The sequence below is a fragment of the Mobula birostris genome, chromosome 13 (genome assembly GCF_030028105.1).
Source record: "Mobula birostris isolate sMobBir1 chromosome 13, sMobBir1.hap1, whole genome shotgun sequence".
NCBI classification, from domain to species: domain Eukaryota; kingdom Metazoa; phylum Chordata; class Chondrichthyes; order Myliobatiformes; family Myliobatidae; genus Mobula; species Mobula birostris.
The window spans coordinates 60483399-60504375 of NC_092382.1; the positions used below are offsets into that span (position 1 = coordinate 60483399).

The window sequence follows — 20977 nt, forward strand, 5'->3', positions numbered from 1 at the left end:
AGAGTTTTACTCAATCATCCCAGCTGCTGTAACACCAGCAACTTCACATCAGGGAGGAAGTTCAGATCAGCTCTGTGTCAAATGTTTAACCATCACGGTGACTGAAGGCAGCTGCAGGTTCATGAGGGACTGTTACTGTCAGATTCTGCAGTTCTTGCGGCTGCTCATCGCAGCCATGACTGAACCCTGGTCACTGAGCACTGGAGGAGTCCATTCTGCTGATGTTAGCCTTAAACTGGACTGATGTTTAATATTCTGGATCTATGAAAGATAAATCAGTTCTGTATCAAATCCCGTGTCTCATGTACTTACTGTCTCTGCCACACTCACAATGTAAACTAGGGAGGCCACTCAAACTATTTGATCCCTGCCCATATTTCCGTTCCATATCAGTATATCAAAATCTATCCCTGCCTTTCCCCTCTCACTCTCCCTGTGATGACAGGTTGCAACCAGTCACCACTCCGTGGGAGAAGAGATCTCCCTTGAATTTCAGAGAATCATAGAAATCTACAGCACATTACAGACCCTTTGGCCCACAGTGTTGTGTCGACCATGTAACTTACTCTGGAAACTGCCTAGAATTACCCTACCGCATAGCCCTCTATTTTCCCGAGCCCCATGTATCTAGTCTCTTAAAAAAAAACTATTGTATCCGCCTCTACCACCGTCACTGGCAGTGCATTCCACACACACACCACTCCTTGTTTAGAAAAAACTTAGCTCTGACCTCTCCTCTGTGCCTACTTTCAAGCAGCTTAAACATATGCCCCCTCGTGTTAGCCGTTTCAGCTCTGGGAAAAAGCCTGTGGCTATCCACACAACCAATGCCTCTCATCATCCTATACACCTGCATGAATCTCCTGCATGATTGTCTCCAGGCTGAATAAGACGACGTGCTCACTGTGGTTTTGACGTTCTTCAAGGCTCTGGACGAAGTTGGTTAAACTCCTTCCCCGCTCTTTCCGACGTTTTGTGTCATTTCCACTAATTTCAATGGACTGTGCTTCAGGCAGCTGGATTGTTGCAATGCGCCTCTCAAGCCTGACAGCAGACCAGCGAATGAATTTTCGACAGAGCGGAGTCAGAAAGAGTTGGCAGTATGATTCAGGGCTTTAGGGCTCCAGAGAATGATGGGGTCTAGAGTTTACGAGGAGGAGGAGAAATCAGACCAGCAGGATATGGCTACAAATGAAAGATCAGAAACATTTGGAAACTGGTTGAATGAAAAAAAAAGTGGTTAATTTCTGCAAATTACTGGTGGTAATCAACAGATCAGGCAGCAAATGTGGAGAGGAATAAATACACAACGTTTAGGCCGAGCTCCTTCAGTATGCTTAGCCTGTGAACTCCGCTGCTTATTTGCTGCCTGAACTGCAGAGTTCCTCCAGCATTGTGTGTGTGTGGGTCTCAGTATTTCCAGCAACTGCAGAATCTCTTACATTTGTAAGAGGATTGTACTTTGGCTTTAGATACACGGAATACCTGTTGATATTGAGCAAATCGTTTATGGGATCCGCTTTCTGTGTTAAAACAGCTACTGGGTATTCTACACAAAAAAAAACTGAGGTCTGGACATGGAACCGAAGCTTGCCGGAACATTTAATGGCACCGTGATTATCCAGAAAGCTCGGCATAACAATTTTCGCCGTCGCTGAAGCACCGATCAAATGCGCAGGCGTCAGGGTTGATGTTTGTTCCCGAATATCGCGCATGCGCGCAGTACAGTAAAGGCCTCGGAAAATCGGCTCCAGGTAAGAGACAGTTTGCTGGTGGGGTTTTCAACACCGAATTCGGGATAATTATTGTGAGCTCCGGACACCGTGACCCGCAATCCCGGGACAGTCCTGATCTCTTCCCTCTCTCTCAGCCCCACGACCCGTACACGGGCCCCGGGGAGCTTCCCAGTGATGAGGGAATGGGAACCGATGGATCTCTCAGACAGAGCTGAGCTCCAGCTGTCTAAATGCAAGGATTGGGAACTCGGAGAAAGGGAACAAAGCTTTTAAATCACCTTTGTTCTACCTCGTATCACAAACGAGAGAAAATCTGCAGATGTTGAAAATCCAAGCAACACACACGAATTGCCGGAGGAATTCAGCATTAGTACTCTTCCTTAGATGCTGCCTGGCCTGCTGAGTTCCTCCAGCATTTTGTGTGCGTGTTGTTTCTTCTACCTGCTCTTGTTCTGGACTTTTCTACTCGTGAGAACACGTTTTGACCCACTCTCTCTGGGTACATAATTATATCAAACACTTTTGTCCTGGGCAACAAGTAGCTTTCACATCACAAATGTGCCGGACAGAGTACTGCCCTTCCCTTCATATTCATTGGCATTGCCATCAATAAGCTCAGCACCGTCAGACGCCTGGGGGGAGGGTTCAGGGGAAATATTTATGTACGATACAGAAACTGTGTGTATTGTGGTGATGCAAAAGTTGCTGGAGAATTTGCAAGTGGGAGGAAGTGGAGTGATATTTGGAAATCTGACTTTTAAAAGTGTCATTTAGCAAGCAAATCAGATATGGATGGTGTGCAAAAGCTGGAGTGAGAAAATTCTTCCTAACCCTCTACAGGCCTGCTACGTGGGTTGTGTGAGAATGCAGATGAACTTGATCAAACCCAGAGGATATCAAAGTTCTTATTGACAGTGATTTACTAGCTGTTAAAATGAGTACCTCTATTTAAAGTTCAGTGTGCACATATTGTTGTCACTGGGTAAAAATTGCACAGCACAAGATTTTTTGGCACACGGCTCATTAAAAATTAGATGGGACATTGGTGGGAAGGTGGGGAGACTTCAAGTGTCCTTGACACCCTCACCTGCTAGGTGTGCATCCAGCTGCAGCTTGTAACCCTGCACGTTAGGGAGTTGGAGCTGGAAATGGATGAATTCCAGATCATTTGGGAGTTGGAGGGGGTGATGGATATGACATGAAGAGAACTGAGTTACACCAAAGGTGCAGGACACAGGAAACTGGGTGAGAGTCAGGAAGGGGAATGAGGTTAAATAGCCATCACTGAGTACTCTTGTTGCTATCCCACACAACAACAGGGGGACCACTTTAGAAACTGTTAGGGGGGATTACCTAGCAGAGGAATTTCAAAGGGCTGATAGAGGATTTGTTAGTTAGGGAATTAAAACTAGCAGAGATCTAATATACTAGTGGTGAGGCTTGCTAGCTAGTGCTAGTGTGTGGCAGGGGTTGGTGGTTAAATTAAAGTTGCAGGCGGGATTGGAGCCAGAATGGCAGAACAGATGGGTGGAGAGGGTGAATTGAAATGACTTATATCCTTAATATACATGAGGAGTGGAAATCTTTACATTAATTCTCCATCTAAATGTGTAATTTCTAGTAACCTATAATAAATAGTACAGTCAATATAACATAGAAATACAATTGCATCAGTATGAATTAATCAGTCTGATGGCCTGGTGGAAGTAGCTGTCCAGGAGCCTGTTGGGCCTGGCTTTTATGCTGCAGTACCATTTCCTGGAGGGTAGCAGCTGGAACAGTTTGTGCTTGGGGTGACTCGGATCCCCAATGATCCTTCGGGCCTTTATACGCACCTGTCTTTGTAAATGTCCTAAATAGTGGAAAGTTCGCATCTACAGATGCGCTGGGCTGTCTGCACCACTCTCTGCAGGTTCTTGCGATTGAGGGAAGTACAGATCCCATACCAGGCAGTGATGCAGCCAGTCAGGATGCTCTCAATTGTGTCCCTGTAGAAAATTCTTAGGATTTGGGACCCCATCCCAAACTTCTTCAAGCTTCTGAGGTGGAAGAGGTACACAGCCACATACCACACAGCCGGTGTGCCAAGACCAGATGAAATCCTCGGTGATGTTCATGCCGAGGAACTTAAAGCTGTTTCCTCTCTCAACTCCAGATCCATTGATGTCTCCATTCCTTCTGTATTCCAAAACCAGTTCCTTTTTTTTTTGTGACATTGAGGGAGAAGTTGCTTTCTTGACACCCAGACAGATGTTGTTCAGACAAAGTCAGCAATCAAAAGGTTGAGCATGGTGTGATGAATGTGCAGAGCTGTGTTTTTCAGAATGCAAGAAGCATCGTAGGAAAGCCAGATGAGCTCAGGTCATGGAATCATAATATTGTAGCCCTTACTGGGACTTGGTTGCATCCAACAGTCTGAGGGATTTAGAGGAACAAATTTGTAGAGAGATTGCAGACTATGCCAAGAAACATATGTTGATATAGTAAGTGATTTTAACTTTCCAAATATTGACTGAGTCGACCATACTGGAAAAGGACTATCTGGGGTAGAGTTTGTCAAATGTGTCCTTAATCAACATGTAGAGTTCCCAATGTAGAAGTGTGCAAAAAGCTATTAGGAAATGATCGAGGGCTTGTGACAAAAAATAGTGTATGGGAACACTTGTATCTGGTGATCATAATGCCATGAGATTCCAAGTCTTTATGGAAAAAGAGAGGTCTGGACCACGGGTTGAGATTCTTGGGGGTCCTCGTACAGGATTCCCTTAAAGTTAACCAGCAGGTTGAGTCAGTAGTGAAGAAGGCGAATGCAATGTTGGCATTCATTTCTAGAGGAATAGAGTATAGGAGCAGGGATGTGATGTTGAGGCTCTATAAGGCGCTGGTGAGAGCTCACTTGGAGTACTGTGGGCAGTTTTGGTCTCCTTATTTAAGAAAGGATGTGCTGACATTGGAGAGGGTACAGAGAAGATTCACTAGAATGATTCCGGGAATGAGAGGGTTAACATATGAGGAACGTTTGTCCGCTCTTGGACTGTATTCCTTGGAGTTTAGAAGAATGAGGGGAGGCCTCATAGAAATATTTCGAATGTTAAAAGGCATGGACAGAGTGGATGTGGCAAAGTTGTTTCCCATGATGGGGGAGTCTAGTACGAGAGGGCATGACTTAAGGATTGAAGGGTGCCCTTTCAGAATAGAAATGCGAAGAAATGTTTTTAGTCAGAGGGTGGTGAATCTATGGAATTTGTTGCCACGGGCAGCAGGGGAGGCCAAGTCACTGGGTGTATTTAAGGCAGAGATTGATAGGTATCTGAGTAGCCAGGGCATCAAAGGTTATGGTGAGAAGGCAGGGGAGTGGGACTAAATAGGAGAATGGATCAACTCATGATAAAATGGCGGAGCAGACTGGATGGGCCGAATGGCCGACTTCTGCTCCTTTGTCTTATGCTAAATTGGGGAAAGGTCAATTTTGATGGTATCAGAAAGGATCTGACAAGTGTGGTTTGGGACAGGCTGTTTTCTGTCAAAGGAGTACTTGGTAAGTGGGAGGCCATCAGAAGTGGAATATTGAATGTGTAGAGTTTATATGAGCATGCCAAATTAAAAGTTGAAAGGTAACTGGTGCAGGGATCCTTGGTTTTCAAGAGATATTGAGGCCCCGGAGATCTTGTTCCTCTAAATGCCTCGGACTGTTGGGTGCTACCAAGACTCATTAATGCCTGCAAATCATAAATCAATGTCCTGAGCATATCTGATTTTTTTTTTTAGTTGTCTTCTGTTGGTTTTAAAAACTTTCCAGTAGTTTTTGTTGTATTATTTGCCCTCTCTTTGGCTTTTATATTGGCGTTGGCTTTGGCTTCTCATTTCAGCCACGGTTGTGTCCTCCTGCCTTTCCAATGCTTCCACTTCTTTGGGATGTATCTGCCATGCGCCTCCCGAGTTGCTCCCAGAAACTCCAGCCATTGCTGCTCCATCGTTATTCCTACAAGTTTCCCCTTCCAGTCAAGTTTGGCCAGCTTCTCTGTCATAGAAACATGGAGAAATTCTGTGCAGAAACAGGCCGTTTGTCCCCTCTAGACAATGATGATAACATTTAAGCTGTCTAATGCAACCACCTGCACCGGGACCATCACCCTCCATACCCCTACCATCAAGGTACCTATCCCAGCTTCTCTTAAATGGTGAAATTGATCTGGCATGAACCACTTGTGCTGGCATCTCATTCCACACTGTCACAACCATTTCAGTGAAGAGTTTTCCCACATCTTCCCCTTAAATTTTCACCTTCACCACTTACCCATGACCTCTGGTTATAGTCCCACCCAACCTCAGTGGAAAAAGCCTGTTTGCACTTACCCTCATAATTGTGTATACCTTGAACAAATCCTCAAAGCAATGTATAATTTCCTTGTTTATGTTCAGAGCCTTTTTTACGTGTATAAGATGATGAGAGGCATTGATTGTGTGGATAGCCAGAGACTTTTTCCCAGGGCTGAAATGGCTAACACGAGGGGGCACAGTTTTAAGGTGCTTGAAAATGTGTATCAAGGGGATGTCAGAGGTAAGTTTTTCACACAGAGAATGGTGGGTAAGTGGAATGCACTGCCAGCAATGGTGGTAGAGGCGGATACAATAGGATCTTTTAAGAGACTCTTCGATAGGTGCATGGAGCTCAGAAAAACAGAGGGCTTTGCGTTATGGAAATTCTACGCAGTTTCTAGAATCGGTTACATGGTCGGCACAACTTTGTGGCCTGAAGGCTCTGTTTAATTTTTTTGATTTCTATGTTCTATGTTAAACAGCGAAACAACATTGGCTGTTCTCCAATCCTCTGGTACCTCCTCCTGTCACTAAGGATGATTTAATTATCTCTGCTAGGGGCCCCGACAATTTCTGCACTTACCTCCCGTAGAGTCCGAGGGAGCACCTTGTCATGCCCTGGAGATTTATCCACCCTCTCAATATCTCTTGAAATCCAAGGTTCCCTACAGTTTTTATCTTTACCTTTTATTCTGACAAGCACATACCCGCTTTGTACTTTCAAAACTTCACTTTGAAGGCCTCCCGTTTACCAAGCACACCTTTGTCATAAAGCAGCCTGTCCCAGAAAACAGTTGCCAGATCCTAGTGTCATAATTCCAGGGTTTGTTCCATGCCCTGAACACATCCGCCTTTCCTACGCTGCTCCCTGTATTGAAATATACAGGGCTCAGCATATTCACTGCACCATGCTCAACGTTTTCACTCCTGACTTTGTCTGAGGACTGAACAACATCTGTCTCCACAACCTCTCCACTATCTGTTCTGTTATTCAGGCTCCCATTCACCCTGCAACTTTAGTTTAAACATCCCCCCCTACCCCCACCTCTCGACATGCAGCTCTATCACCCCTTTGGCTTTCATCTCCCCGATCAATAAAAAGGAGGTGCATACCAGGTACAGGAAGATAGGAACAAATGGGATACTTATGAAGTTCGAGCCTCAGCTGTGGCAGCGTGTTTGTGTCCTTGAGCAAGGCACTTAACCACACATTGCTCTAGTGTCTGTGCGAGGAGTGGCGCCCCACACAGACTTCCAACCTGCGTCTTGTAAGGCATGAAAATGCCTGACGCGGGCCTGTCATGGTCTGAGTCGACGTTCCTTCCTTCCTTCCTATGAAGTACAGGAAATTCAAGTGAACACTTATGAAAGAAATAAAAGATGGCATGAGGTTGCCCCAGCAGACAAGGTTTAGGAGACTCTTCAGGGATTCTGCAGACCTGTTAAGAGCAAAAACGTTGCAAGGGAAAAAAATAATCCTCTGGAAGATCAGAATGGTAATCCATATGAGGAGACAACATAGATGGGGGAGATTTTTTTTGCATCCGTATTTACACCGGAGATGGACACAGTCTATAGAAGTGAGGCAAAGCAGCATCAACTTCATGGACCCTGTACAGATTACAGAGGTGGAGGTGTTTCCTGTCTTAAGGCAAATTACCATGGATAAATCCCCAGGGCCTGACAAGTTGTTCCCTGGGACCCTGTGGAAGACAAGTGAAGAAATTGTCGGGGCCCAAGCACAGATATATAAATCATCCTTAGTGACAGGTGAGGGACTGGAGGATTGGAGGACAGCCAATGTTGTTCCGCTGTTCAAGGCAGGCTCTGAAAGTAAACTAAGAAATTGTATGTTGGTGAGCTTGACATCAGTACTGGGAAAGTTATTGGAATGTATGTGCAGGAACCAGATATATAAGTATTTGGATAGATGTGGACTGATTAAGGATAGACAGCATGGCTTTGTGCATGGTAGGTCATGGCTAACCAATCTTATAGAGTCTCTCAAGGAAGTTATCAGGAAAGTGGATGAAGGCAAGGCAGTGGATGTTGTCTACATGGACTTTAGCAAGGCACTTGACAGAGTCTCATATGGAAGGTTGGTCAAGAAGGTTCAGTCACTCAGCATTCAAGATGAGATAGTAAATTGGATGAGACACTGTCTTTGGGAGAAGCCAGACTGTGGTAGCAGATGGTTGCCTCTCTGACTGGAAGCCTGTGACTAGTGGTGTGCCACAGGGATCAGTGTTGGGTCTGTTGTTGTTTGTCATCTATATCAGTAATCTGGATGACAGTGTGGTTCACTGGATCAGCAAATTTGTGGATGGCACCAAGATTGGTGGTGTAGTGGACAGCGAGGAAGACTATCATGGCTTGTAGTGCAATCTAGACCTGCTGCAAAAATGGGTTGTGAAACCAAAAAATGGAATTTAATGCAGACAAGTGTGGGGTGTTGCTTTTTGATAGGACATAGGCTGTACTCAGTGACTGGTAGGGCACTGAGGAGTGTTGCAGAAGAAAGGGGATCTGGGAATACAGGTCTATATTTCACTGAACGTAGTATCACAGTTAGATAGGGACAGAAGTTAGAAGATGATTTCTCCAACTTGCGTTGACCCTCACTGTAACAGTGTGATGTCAGATCACACCTTGGTGACTAAAGTGATCTGGTGTGAAATGTTGTCCTTCACCCACTGATGGATTTTGTAAATGTTTTTACAGGTTAAAAACGACAAGGAATCTATCTACAGGAATCTCGAACACAACACGCCAGTTTTTCTGTCTCTGTCCAGATATTTAAGAACTGGAGTAAGAGATTCACTCGATCATCCTTCCTACTCAGACTGTGGGGAGGGATTCACTCGCTCATCTGACCGACTGGCACGCCCGTCATTTCACACAGGAGAGATCCCATTCATCTGCTCAGACACTGGGAATGGATTCAGTCCCTCATCTCAACTGAAGGAATATCAGCAAGTTCACACTGGGACAACGCCATTCACCTGTTCTGTGTGTGAGAAGGGATTCAGTCGGTCTTCCCACCTGTGGACACACCAGTCAGTTCACACTGGGCAGAGGCTGGTCATCTGCTGAATTTGTGGGGAAGGATTCACTCGGTCATCTGACCTGATGGCTCACCAGTCAATTCACACCGAGGAGCGGCCGTTCACCTGCCCAGACTGCGGGAAGGGATTCACGTACTCATCTAAACTGAAGGGACATCAGAGAGTTCACACTGGAGAGAGGCCATTCACCTGCTCAGACTGCGGGAAAGGATACACTTGGTTATCTGAACTGAAGGTACATCAGAGAGTTCACACCGGAGAGAGGCCGTTCACCTGCTCAGACTGTGGGAAGGGATTCACTCGGTCATCCAAACTACTGGTACACAAGTCAGTTCACACAGGGGAGTGGCCGTTCACCTGCTTAGAATGTGGGAAGGGATTCTTTTGCTCATCTAATCTGAAGGTACATCAGCGAGTTCACACTGGAGAGAGGCCGTTCACCTGCTCAAACTGTGGGAAGGGATTCACTCGATCATCCCAGCTACAGAGTCATCAGCGAGTTCACACTGGGGAGAAGCCATTCACCTGCTCAGACTGTGGGAAGAGGTTCACTCGGTCATCCCACCTACAGAGTCATCAGTGAGTTCACACTGGGGAGAAGCCGTTCACCTGCTCAGACTGTGGGAAGGGATTCACTTGCTCATATGAACTGAAGGTACATCAGAGAGTTCACACTGGAGAGAGGCTGTTCACCTGCTCAGACTGTGGGAAAGGATTCACTCAGTCATCTCAACTGAAGGTACATCAGCGAGTTCACACTGGGGAGAGGCCGTTCACATGCTCAGACTGTGGGGAGGGATTCACTCAGTCATCCCACCTACAGAGACACCAGCGAGTTCACACTGGGGAGAAGCCGTTCACCTGCTCAGAATGTGGGAAGGGATTCACTGAGTCATCCAGCCTACAGAGACACCAGTCAGTTCACACTGGAGAGAGGCCGTTCACCTGCTCGAACTGTGGGAAGGGATTCACTCGGTCATATGAACTGAAGGTACATCAGAGAGTTCACACTGGGGAGAAGCCGTTCACCTGCTCAGACTGTGGGAAGGGATTCACTCGGTCATCCCACGTACAGAGTCATCAGCGAGTTCACACTGGGGAGAAGCCGTTCACCTGCTCAGACTGTGGGAAGGGATTCACTGAGTCAACCAGCCTACAGAGACACCAGTCAGTTCACACTGAGGAGAGGCCATTTACCTGCTCAGACTGTGGGAAGGGATTCACTTCATCATTTCACCTACTGAGACACCAGCGAGTTCACACTGGGGAGAGGCCGTTCACCTGCTCAGTCTGTGGGAAGAGATTCTCTCGGTCATCCAGCCTACAGAGACACCAGCGAGTTCACACCGGGTCGAGGACGTTCACCTGCTCAGATATTGGGAAGAGATTCTCTCAGCCATCTCCACCAAATGTGCATCATTGAGTTCTCACTGGGGAAAGGCCATACACTGCTGTGAATGTTGGAAGGGATTTGCTCAGTAAACTAAACTTGTGACACACTACAGGGTTCACACTGGGGAGGAAGTTTCAATAAGCTGCATACCGGATATTTGTCCATCACCATTGCTGAATGCAATTTTGAGAGTGACTGTTGGTGCTGAACTCTGCAATTATTGCTGCTGGTCACCACACCCAGTTCTGCACCATCAGCACCCAGGACATGCCCTTTTCTCACTGTTGCCATCAGGTGGGAGATACAGAAGCCTGAAGGCACACACTCAGCGATTCAGGAACAGCTTCTGCCCTTCTGCCATCCGATTCCTGAATGGACTTTGAAAGCTTTGGACACTTTTTTAATATGCAGCATTTGTGTTTTTACACATTTTAATCATGTATTCATTATGCATAATTGATTTACTTGTTTATTTACTATGTTTTAATTTATGTATTATATTATTATCTATGCCAAAATATGTATTGCATTGAACTGCTGCTGCTAAATCAACAAATTTCACTTAAAATGCCGGTGATAATAAACCTGAAACCTGAAACCCTGGTCACTGGGCATGGGAGGAGTTACTTCTGCTACACATTCACCTTTAATGGGACTGGAGTTTAATATTCTGGATCTGAGACAAATAAATCAGTTCTATTGTAAACTCTGTCTCTGGTACTTAGTGAATTTATAACACACCCTGTGTACAGTAAAGAGTCAACTCAGGCCGGCTGGACCCTGCCAGTGATTCTGTTCCATGACAGTCCTTTTCAGTCCTCCCCTGTTGTTCCTCTCTCGCTCTCCCTGTGGTGATGGGTTCCAAAAGTCTCCACTCTGTGGGTGAAGAGGTTCCCCTTGAATTTTCTGCAGACTGAAGAAGTCAAGTTGACTGCAGTTCTGTCTGAGATGTTCTTCACCACTCAAATCTCTGGGCTGAGGAAGAATGACATTGGTAGTTAACCTCCTTATTCATGGCTCATTTCCACATTATGGGTCATTTTCCCTGCTTCTGAAGTGTTTACATAGAATAACGTACAGCACCATACAGGCCCTTCAGCCTACAAAGTTGTGCCAAACATGCCCCTACCTTAGAAATTACTAGGGTTACCCATAACTGTTTCTAAGCTCCATGTACCAATCCAAAAGTCTCTTAAAATACCCTATGGTGTCCGCCTCCCCCACTGTTGCCGGCAGCCCATTTCATGCACTCACCACTCTCTGCGTACAAATCTTACCCCCAACGTCTCCTCTGTACCGACTCCCAAGCTTTGTACCTACTCCCTGTGCCCTCTTGTGGCAGCCATTTCAGGCCTGGGGAAAAGCCCATGACTATCCACACAATCAATGGCTCTCATCATCTTTTACACCTCTATCAGGTCACCTCTCATCTTCCTTCGCTCTGAGGAGAAAAGGCTGAGTTCAGTCAACCTGTTTTCATAAGGCATGCTCCCCAATCCAGGCGACATCCCTGTAAATCTCCTCTGCACCCTTTCTTTTGTTTCCACATCCTTCCTGTAGTGAGGTGACCAGAACTGAGCACAGTACTCCAAGTGGGTTTTGACCAAGGTCCAATATAGCTGCAACATTACCTCTCGGCTCTGAAATTCAATTCCACGATTGATGAAGGCCAATACACCGTATGCCTTCTTAACCACAGAGTCCACCTGTGCAGCTGCTTTGAGCGTCCTATTGACTTGGACCCCAAGATCCCTCTGATCCTCCACAATGCCAAGAGTCTTACCATTGATACTACATTCTGTCATCATATTTGACCTACCAAAATGAACCATTTCACACTTGTCTGGGTTGAACTCCATCTGCCACTTCTCAGCCCAGTTTTGCATCCTATCAATGTCCCACTGTAACCTCTGACAGGCCTCCACACTCTCCACAACACCCCCAACCTCTGTGTCATCAGCAAACTTACTAACCCATCCCTTCAATTCCTCATCCAGGTTACTTCTAAAAATCACGAAGAGTAAGGGTGCGAACAGATAACTGAGGCACACAGCTGGGCAACGACCTCCTGGTTGTGCCCAGCTGGGAATCAGCATTTCTGGATTTGGTGTTGTGCAATGAACGGAATGAGATCACCTAAGGTAAAAGAACCCTGAGGGGAAAGCAATCATAATATAACTGAATTCATCCTGAAATTTGAGAGGGAGAAGCTAAGGTGAGATGTATCAGTACAACTGTGGAATAAGGACAATTACAGAGGCATGAGAGAGGAACTGGCCAAATTTGATAGGGAGAAAAACACTGGCAGGGATGACGACAAAGCATCAATGGCTGAAATTACGGGAAGCAATTCTGAAGACACAGGATATATACGTTCCGAAAAGGAAGAACTATTCTAAAGACAACATCATACAACCACGGCTGATGAGAAGGCAAAGCCAACGTAAAAGCCAAAGGGAGGGCAGATAACAGAGCAAAAACTGGTGGGAAGTTAGATGATTGGGAAACTTTTCTATACCAACAAGAGGCAACTAAAAAAGTAATTCAGAAATGAAGGATGGAATATGAAGCTAGCTTATTACATTAAACATGATACCAAATGTTTCTTCAGATACATAAAGTGTAAAAGAGAGGCAAGAGTGGGTATCGAACCAGGGGAACCGATGCCTGGGGAGGGTGGGGTGAGTAGTAATAGGGGACAAGGAGATGGCTGGTGCACTGAATAAGTATTTCATATCAGTCTTCATTGTGGAAGCAACCAACGGAAAGGTGGAAGTCCAGATGTCCGTGGTCAGAAGTGTGTGAAGTTGCCATTACTCGAGAGAAGGTTCCTGGGAAACAGAAAAGGTCTGAAGGTAAATAGATAACTGGACCAGATGGTGTACATCCCAGATTTTTGCAAGCGGCGGCCGAAGAGATTGTGGAGCTATTAGTAATGATGTTTCAAGAATCAATAAAGTCTGATATGGTTGCGGAAGACTCCAAATTTGGAAATATCACTCTGCTATTCAAGAAGGGAGAGAAATAGAAGAACAGAAGTTTTAGGACAGTTAGTCTGACCTCATTGGTTGGGTAGATATTAGTGTCAGTTGTTCGGGATGTGTTCTCAGGGCACTTTGAGGCACATAATAAAATCGGCCTTCAGCATGTTTGCCTCAAGGGAAAATCTTGCCTGAACAGTGTGTTGAAATTCTTTGAATTTATTGAAGTGGTAATAGCAAGATAGACAAAGGAGAATCGGTTGATGATGTGAACCTGCAGTTTCACAGGGTGTTTCACAAGGTGCCACACATGAGGCTGGTTAACAAGTTATGAGCCCATGATATTACAGGTGTTGCATACCTCATGGGTATCTTGTGACTGTCTTATGACCATGATGATACAATGATACAAAGATTGGAGGTGTAGTAGACAGTGAGGAAGGTTTTCAGAGCCTGCAGAGGGACTTGGACCAGATGGAAAAATGGGCTGAAAAATGGCAGATGGAGTTTAATACAGACAAGTGTGAGGTATTGCATGTTGGAAGGACAAACCAAGGTAGAACATACAGGGTTAATGGTAAGGCACTGAGGAGTGCAGTAGAACAGAGGGATCTGGGAATACAGATACAAAATTCCCTAAAAGTGGTGTCACAAGTAGATAGGGTCGTAAAGAGAGCTTTTGGTACATTGGCCTTTATTAATCAAAGTATTGAGTATAAGAGCTGGAATGTTATGATGAGGTTGTATAAGGCATTGGTGATGCCGAATCTGAAGTATTGTGTTCAGTTTTGGTCACCAAATTACAGGAAGGATATAAATAAGGTTGAAAGAGTGCAGAGAAGGTCTACAAGCATGTTGTCAGGACTTGAGAAACTCAGTTACAGAGAAAGGTTGAATAGGTTAGGACTTTATTCCCTGGAGCATAGAAGAATGAGAGGAGATTTGATAAAGGTATATAAAATTATGATGGGTATAGATAGAGTGAATGCAAGCAGGCTTTTTCCACTGAGGCAAGGGGAGAAAAAAAAACAGAGGACATGGGTTAAGGGTGAGGGGGGGAAGTTTAAAGGGAACATTAGGAGGGGATTCTTCACACAGAGAGTGGTGGGAGTATGGAATGAGCTGCCAGATGAGGTGGTAAATGCGGGTTCTTTTTTAACATTTAAGAATAAATTGGACAGATACATGGATGGGAGGTGTATGGAGGGATATGGTCCGTGTGCAGGTCAGTGGGACTAGGCCGAAAATGGTTCGGCACAGCCAAGAAGGGCCAAAAGGCCTGTTTCTGTGCTGTAGTTTCTATGGTTTCTATGATGTAATTAAGTATGTGATGAGCATGATGTAATCGTCTTGTGGAGATCACATGATGTAATTTTCCCACCGATGTGAGGTCACCTGATGACATGTTCTCACCAGGTATATAAAGAGAGACCTCTGGTGCGATGTAGTTAGTTTTTCCAGTTGAGTTTTAAGTTTAGTTTGTTATTTAATTCGTCAGATACTCTGTTATGCTGCATATTCGTTTAGTTTCCCTCTAAAGTGGAGTTCTACTTTCTATTGTAAGTAGTATTGGAGAGTGAAGACCTTACTAAAGTACAGGAACTCACAGAGTCAGGTAAAGCTGATGTCGTTCGGCTATCTTGGAGAGGATCGACCTTTATTGAATCTTTGTTCAAGAAATAGTGACCTGCATCTGACATATCCTCTGCTAAAGCAGGAAGAATTGTGCAGTAACTATTCTCCAGAGGAAAAGGTCAGTTCCTTTAAACCATTTTATTTCCGTCGCCATGAATCCTGTGGACAAGGCAGGTTCTGGCTGGGGTCAGCAGTAATGTCACATCCTCGAGGAATTCTTTTCTTTAGGAAAGTCTCTCCTAACTGACTGTATAAATCTCTCGGACTTTCGAATTTACCATTCCAAGAACTGGGTTCGAATTTACCACCTTAAGAACTGTTTTCGCATTTACCCTTTTAAGAACTGTTTCAGAGTTGCCGTCGATCAGTTAACTTCAGGTTAAGTTAGTCGTTTAAATACATTTCGCTACTTTTGAGCAGAGTTTAATAAATGTTTGTTTGTTTTTATAAAACCTGACTCAATTCTATATTCATTGTTACCGGTCACGCAACATGGGAAAGATTATTGCATGGATAAAACAGTGGCTGATTGGCAGATGCAAAGGATAGTAACAAGGGGATGTTTTCTGGTCGGCTGCCGGTGACTAGTGATGTTCCACAGGACTTGGATGACAGAATTAATAGCCGTATTGCAAAGTTTGCCGATCATATCAAGAGAGATGAAGGGCCGGGTAGTTTTGAGGAAGCAGAAAGGCTATAAAAGGACTTTGGCGTTTAGAGGAAAGGGCGTAAATGAAGCAGATGGAATACCGTGTCGGGAAGTGTATAGCCATGCACATTGGGAAAAGAAATACCGAATACACTATTTTCCAAATAGTCTAAGCTTGGCAGCACTTGTGCAGGATTCCTTAAAGGATAATTTGTAGGTTGAGTCGGTGGTGAGGAAGACACCGAGTCCTAGCCCAGACCCTGAGTCCCAGCCTAGTCCAGTGCCTGAGTCCTTGTGTTGTCATGGTCTGGTCCGTGAAGTCCGCATTCCGGTTCAGGGTCAGGTCCGCGGACTCAGGACTCCAGGTCTTCCAGCTGGCCCTCGTTTGGTTGAGTTAATCATGGGCACTTGATTCCCATCTTTAGCTTGGAATATAAGTAGCCTTGGGGTTGAGTATGAGCTGCTGGTTTGTCTCGTTAGTCCCCTTTTTAGCAACCTGCTGATGGAAGGCTAGTGAAACCATCCGTGATCTCTAGGCCTGGTTGGAGGACCAACGCTTCATTGAGCCTTGTTGCCACTCGTCAGAGCAGTCATCGTGGTGTGGATTGGCCGTTTCTGTAGCCAGCCAAGGTTGCTGACTGCCACGAGACTCAGAGCCACCCCAGGTTGAGCTGCTTTCCTGTCCTTGCCTCTGTTGGGTAAGCCAGGCTGTAATTGCCGTTACCCTGTGGTTGGGTCGGTCCCTCCCTGTACCTTGTCTCCGTCGGGTGAAGTTCTGTGTCCTTCGCAGGGGTTCCATGTCCTGCCCAGGAAAAGGTCCAAGAACCCAAGCCTTGAAGATCCCAAGCCAAGTTCCAAGAGCACAAGCCTCGAAGACCTAAGACCTCAGCCTGCAGCCATGCTCAAGACCCAGGACCCCACCCTGCAGCAAAGCTCAAGGCCCAGGACCCCAGCCAGCGGCAAAGCTCAAGGCCCAGGACCCCAGTCTGCAGCCAAGCTCAGGACCCAGGACCCCAGCCTGCACCCAAGCTCAAGACCCAGGACCCCAGCCTGCAGCCAAGCTCAAGACCCAGAACCCCAGCCTGCAGCCAAGCTCAGGGCCCAGGACCCCAGCTTGCAGCCAAGCTCAGGGCACAGGACCCCAGCCTGCAGCCAAGCTCAGGGATAAGGACCACAGCCTGCAGCCAAGCTCAAGACCCAGGACCCCAGCCTGCAGCCAAGCTCAAGGCCCAGGACCCCAGCCTGCAGCCAAGCTCAAGACCCAGGACCCCAGCCTGCAGCCAAGCTCAGGACCCAGGACCCCAGCCTGCAGCCAAGCTCAAGGCCCAGGACCCCAGCCTGCAGCCAAGCTCAAGACCCAGGACCCCAGCCTGCAGCCAAGCTCAAGGCCAAGGACCCCAGCCTGCAGCCAAGCTCTGGACCCAGGACCCCAGCCTACAGCCAAGCTCAAGGCCCAGGACCCCAGCCTGCAGCCAAGCTCAGGGCCCAGGACCCCAGCCTGCAGCCAAGCTCAGGACCCAGGACCCCAGCCTGCAGCCAAGCTCAAGGCCCAGGACCCCAGCCTGCAGCCAAGCTCAGGACCCAGGACCCCCAGCCTGCAGCCAAGCTCAAGGCCCAGGACCCCAGCCTGCAGCCAAGCTCAAGGCCCAGGACCCCAGCCTGCAGCCAAGCTCAAGGCCCAGGACCCCAGCCTGCAGCCACGCTCAAGGCCCAGGACCCCAGCCTGCAGCCAAGCTCAAGGCCCAGGACCCCAGCCTGCAGCCAAGCTCAGGACCCCAGCCTGCAGCAAAGCTCAGGACCCAGGACCCCAGCCTACAGCCAAGCTCAAGGCCCAGGACCCCAGCCTGCATCCAAGCTCAGGGCCCAGGGCCCCAGCCTGCAGCCAAGCTCAGGGCCCAGGACCCCAGCCTGCAGCCAAGCTCAAGGCCCAGGACCCCAGCCTGCAGCCAAGCTCAAGGCCCAGGACCCCAGCCTGCATCCAAGCTCAGGGATAAGAACCCCAGCCTGCATCCAAGCTCAGGGATAAGAACCCCAGCCTACAGCCAAGCTCAGGGCCCAGGACCCCAGCCTGCAGCCAAGCTCAAGGCCCAGGACCCCAGCCTGCATCCAAGCTCAGGGATAAGAACCCCAGCCTGCATCCAAGCTCAGGGATAAGAACCCCAGCCTGCAGCCAAGCTCAGGGCCCAGGACCCCAGCCTGCAGCCAAGCTCAAGGCCCAGGACCCCAGCCTGCAGCCAAGCTCAAGGCCCAGGACCCCAGCCTGCATCCAAGCTCAGGGATAAGAACCCCAGCCTGCATCCAAGCTCAGGGATAAGAACCCCAGCCTGCAGCCAAGCTCAGGGCCCAGGACCCCAGCCTGCAGCCAAGCTCAAGGCCCAGGACCCCAGCCTGCAGCCAAGCTCAAGGCCCAGGACCCCAGTCTCTCTCTGTGGTAATCGGTTCCAAACAGTCACCACTCTGTGGGTGAAGAGGTTTCCCTTGAATTCTCTGCAGACTGAAGAAGTCGAGCTGACTGCAGTTCTGTCTGAGATGTTCTTCGCACCTCTAACCTCTGGGCTGAGGAAGAATGACATTGGGAGTTAACTTCCTTAGTCACTACTCATTTCCACGTTATAGGTCATTTTCCCTGCTTCTAAAGTTTTGTTGAAAACACCACTGTTCTCTAAAGACTGAAAACAGAATGGGAAACCATCAGTTGAATGTTCAACAGAGCAGGGTCAGAAACCAGAGGCGGGTTTGCACAGGGCAGAGTTTGGGGTTCTAGACGATGTTCAGGGTAAGAACGTATGATGAGGAGAAGGGAATCAGCAGTGGGGTGTGGCAACGAATGACAGAGTAACAACATTTGGAAGCTGATTGACAGAGAAAATCTTTCGGTTGTCTGACTGATGACACAAACAATGCCTGTGGTGAGGTGCTCCACTGGTCTAGGAACATGTGTGTGTTGGGAATGGCTTTATCTATTGAGGGAGTTGTTCCTGCGTGTTTATCCTGTAATATTATATCTGAATGGTTATTATGGATTGTCCTATCTGAAATTATGTATTGATTATCATATAATTTGTAAGATTTTGACTCTAAAACTGGATCTGGCTTGAATTTATGGTGCCTTTATGAAATGGTGGAGGGCATTCATGAGTTTGTATTTGAAAGCAAGATGTTGGTGAATGACACTTGCAACTTGATGGTACCAGCGTAATTAATCAGATTGAGTTAAACTGCTGCAGGATCCCAGAATGTGTTGGATTGTGTCTGGTTTCTCTTGGCATTTTCTGCACTTGTTTCCTGGTTTCTTTGTCTTTTATGTACTTTTGATATTTTAAATGTTAGTCACCTTGTCCTGTATTTCCGAAAGTAACCCCTGTTTCTGAGAAGAGGTCTCCAACTCTCAGTCAGGTGCTTGATGCTTCCCTGTCACCATCTTGTCTGCTCAGATCATTGGGATGTCTCCCATGGAGGGTCATCCTCATTCCACTCGTTATTTTTCCATAGTGATGAATAATGTTTCTGAGTTGGCCTCTCATTTAAGTTTTCTGGTCTGTATTTCTTATCAGAATTGCATCTACCTGCATAGTGTGGTGAATCCTGTTTATTTTGTATGAAAATATATACTTCACTTTACTTTACTTCACTTTATTGTTGCTAAGGAATTGATACTAGAGCGTACAATCATCACAGTGATATTTGATTCTGCGCTTCGCGCTCCCTGGAGTACAAATCGATAGTAAATAGTAAAAATTCAAATTATAAATCATAAATAGAAAATAGAGAAGGGAAAGTAAGGTAGTGCAAAAAAAAAATGGAGATGCAGATCCGGATATTTGGAGGGTACGGCCCAGATCCGGGTCAGGATCCGTTCAGCAGTCTTATTACAGTTGGAAAGAAACTGTTCTCAAATATGGCTGTACAAGTCTTCAAGCTCCTGAGCCTTCTCCCTGAGGGAAGAGGGACGAATAATGTGTTGGCTGGGTGGGTCGTGTCCTTGATTATCCTGGCAGCACTGCTCTGACAGCGTGCGGTGTAAAGTGAGTCCAAGGACGGAAGATTGGTTTGTGTGATGTGATGCGCCGTGTTCACGATCTTCTGCAGCTTCTTTCAGTCTTGGACAGGACAACTTCCATACCAGGTTGTGATGCACCCTAGAAGGATGCTTTCTGCAGTGCATCTATAAAAAATAGTGAGGGTTTTAGGGGACAGACCAAATTTCTTTAGCTTTCTCAGGAAATAAAGGCGCTGGTGGGCCTTCTTGGCAGTGGACTCTGCTTGGTTGGACCAAGTCAGGTCATTTGTGATATTGACCCCAAGGAACTTAAAGGTTTTGACCTGTTCCACTTGCTCACCACTGATGTAAATGGGGTTGTGCTGTCCGCTTCTCCTTCTGAAGTCAACAACCAATTCATTCGTCTTGCTGACATTGAGGGATAGGTTATTGTCTTCGCACCATGCCACCAGGTTCTTAATTTCCTCTCTGTACTCAAACTCATCATTACCCGGGATACGGCCTACAATTGTTGTGACATCAGCAATATTGTACATTTGTATATTGTATATTTATGTACGATACAGAAACTGGTGTCACCTGTGTGTGTTGTGGCAATGCAAAAATTTGCTGGAGAATTTGCAAGTGGGAAGAAGTGGGGTGATATTTGGATATCTGACTTTCTAAAGCATTATTTAGCAAGCAAACCACAGATGCTCGGTGTGCAAAGCTCTGGTGAGAAAATCCTTCATTACCTGCTATAGGCCTGCTACATAGGTTGAGTGCGCGTGCAGATGAACTCCATCAAACCCAGAGGAGATCAAAGCTCTTATTGACAGTGATTTGCCAGCTGTTAAAAGAAATACCTCTCTATTTAAAATTCAGTGTGCACATGCTGTTATCAGTGGGTAAATATCGCACAGCACCAAGATTTTTTGGCACACCAGTCATGACAAAATAGAGAGGACATTGGTGGGAAGGCGGGGAGACCTCCAGTGTCCTTGACACCCTCACCTACAAGATGTGCATCCAGCTGCAGCTTGTAACCCTGCACTTCAAGGAGCTGAAGCTGGAAATGGATGAATTCTGGATTGTTAGGAAGTCGGAGGGGTTACAAATATGACATTAAGAGAGGTGAGTTGCACCTAAGGTGCAGGACACAGGATACTTGGTGAGAGTCAGGAAGGGGAATGAGGTTAAATAGCCATTGTAGAGTACT

The 20977-nt window shown here is 46.6% G+C and overlaps 1 pseudogene; it reads left to right on the top strand.

Annotated features, from left to right (window-relative positions):
• Positions 1-1699: 1699 nt before the first annotated feature.
• The window catches only part of LOC140207962 (uncharacterized), a 69432-nt pseudogene continuing 50154 nt past the window's right edge, over positions 1700-20977 (top strand).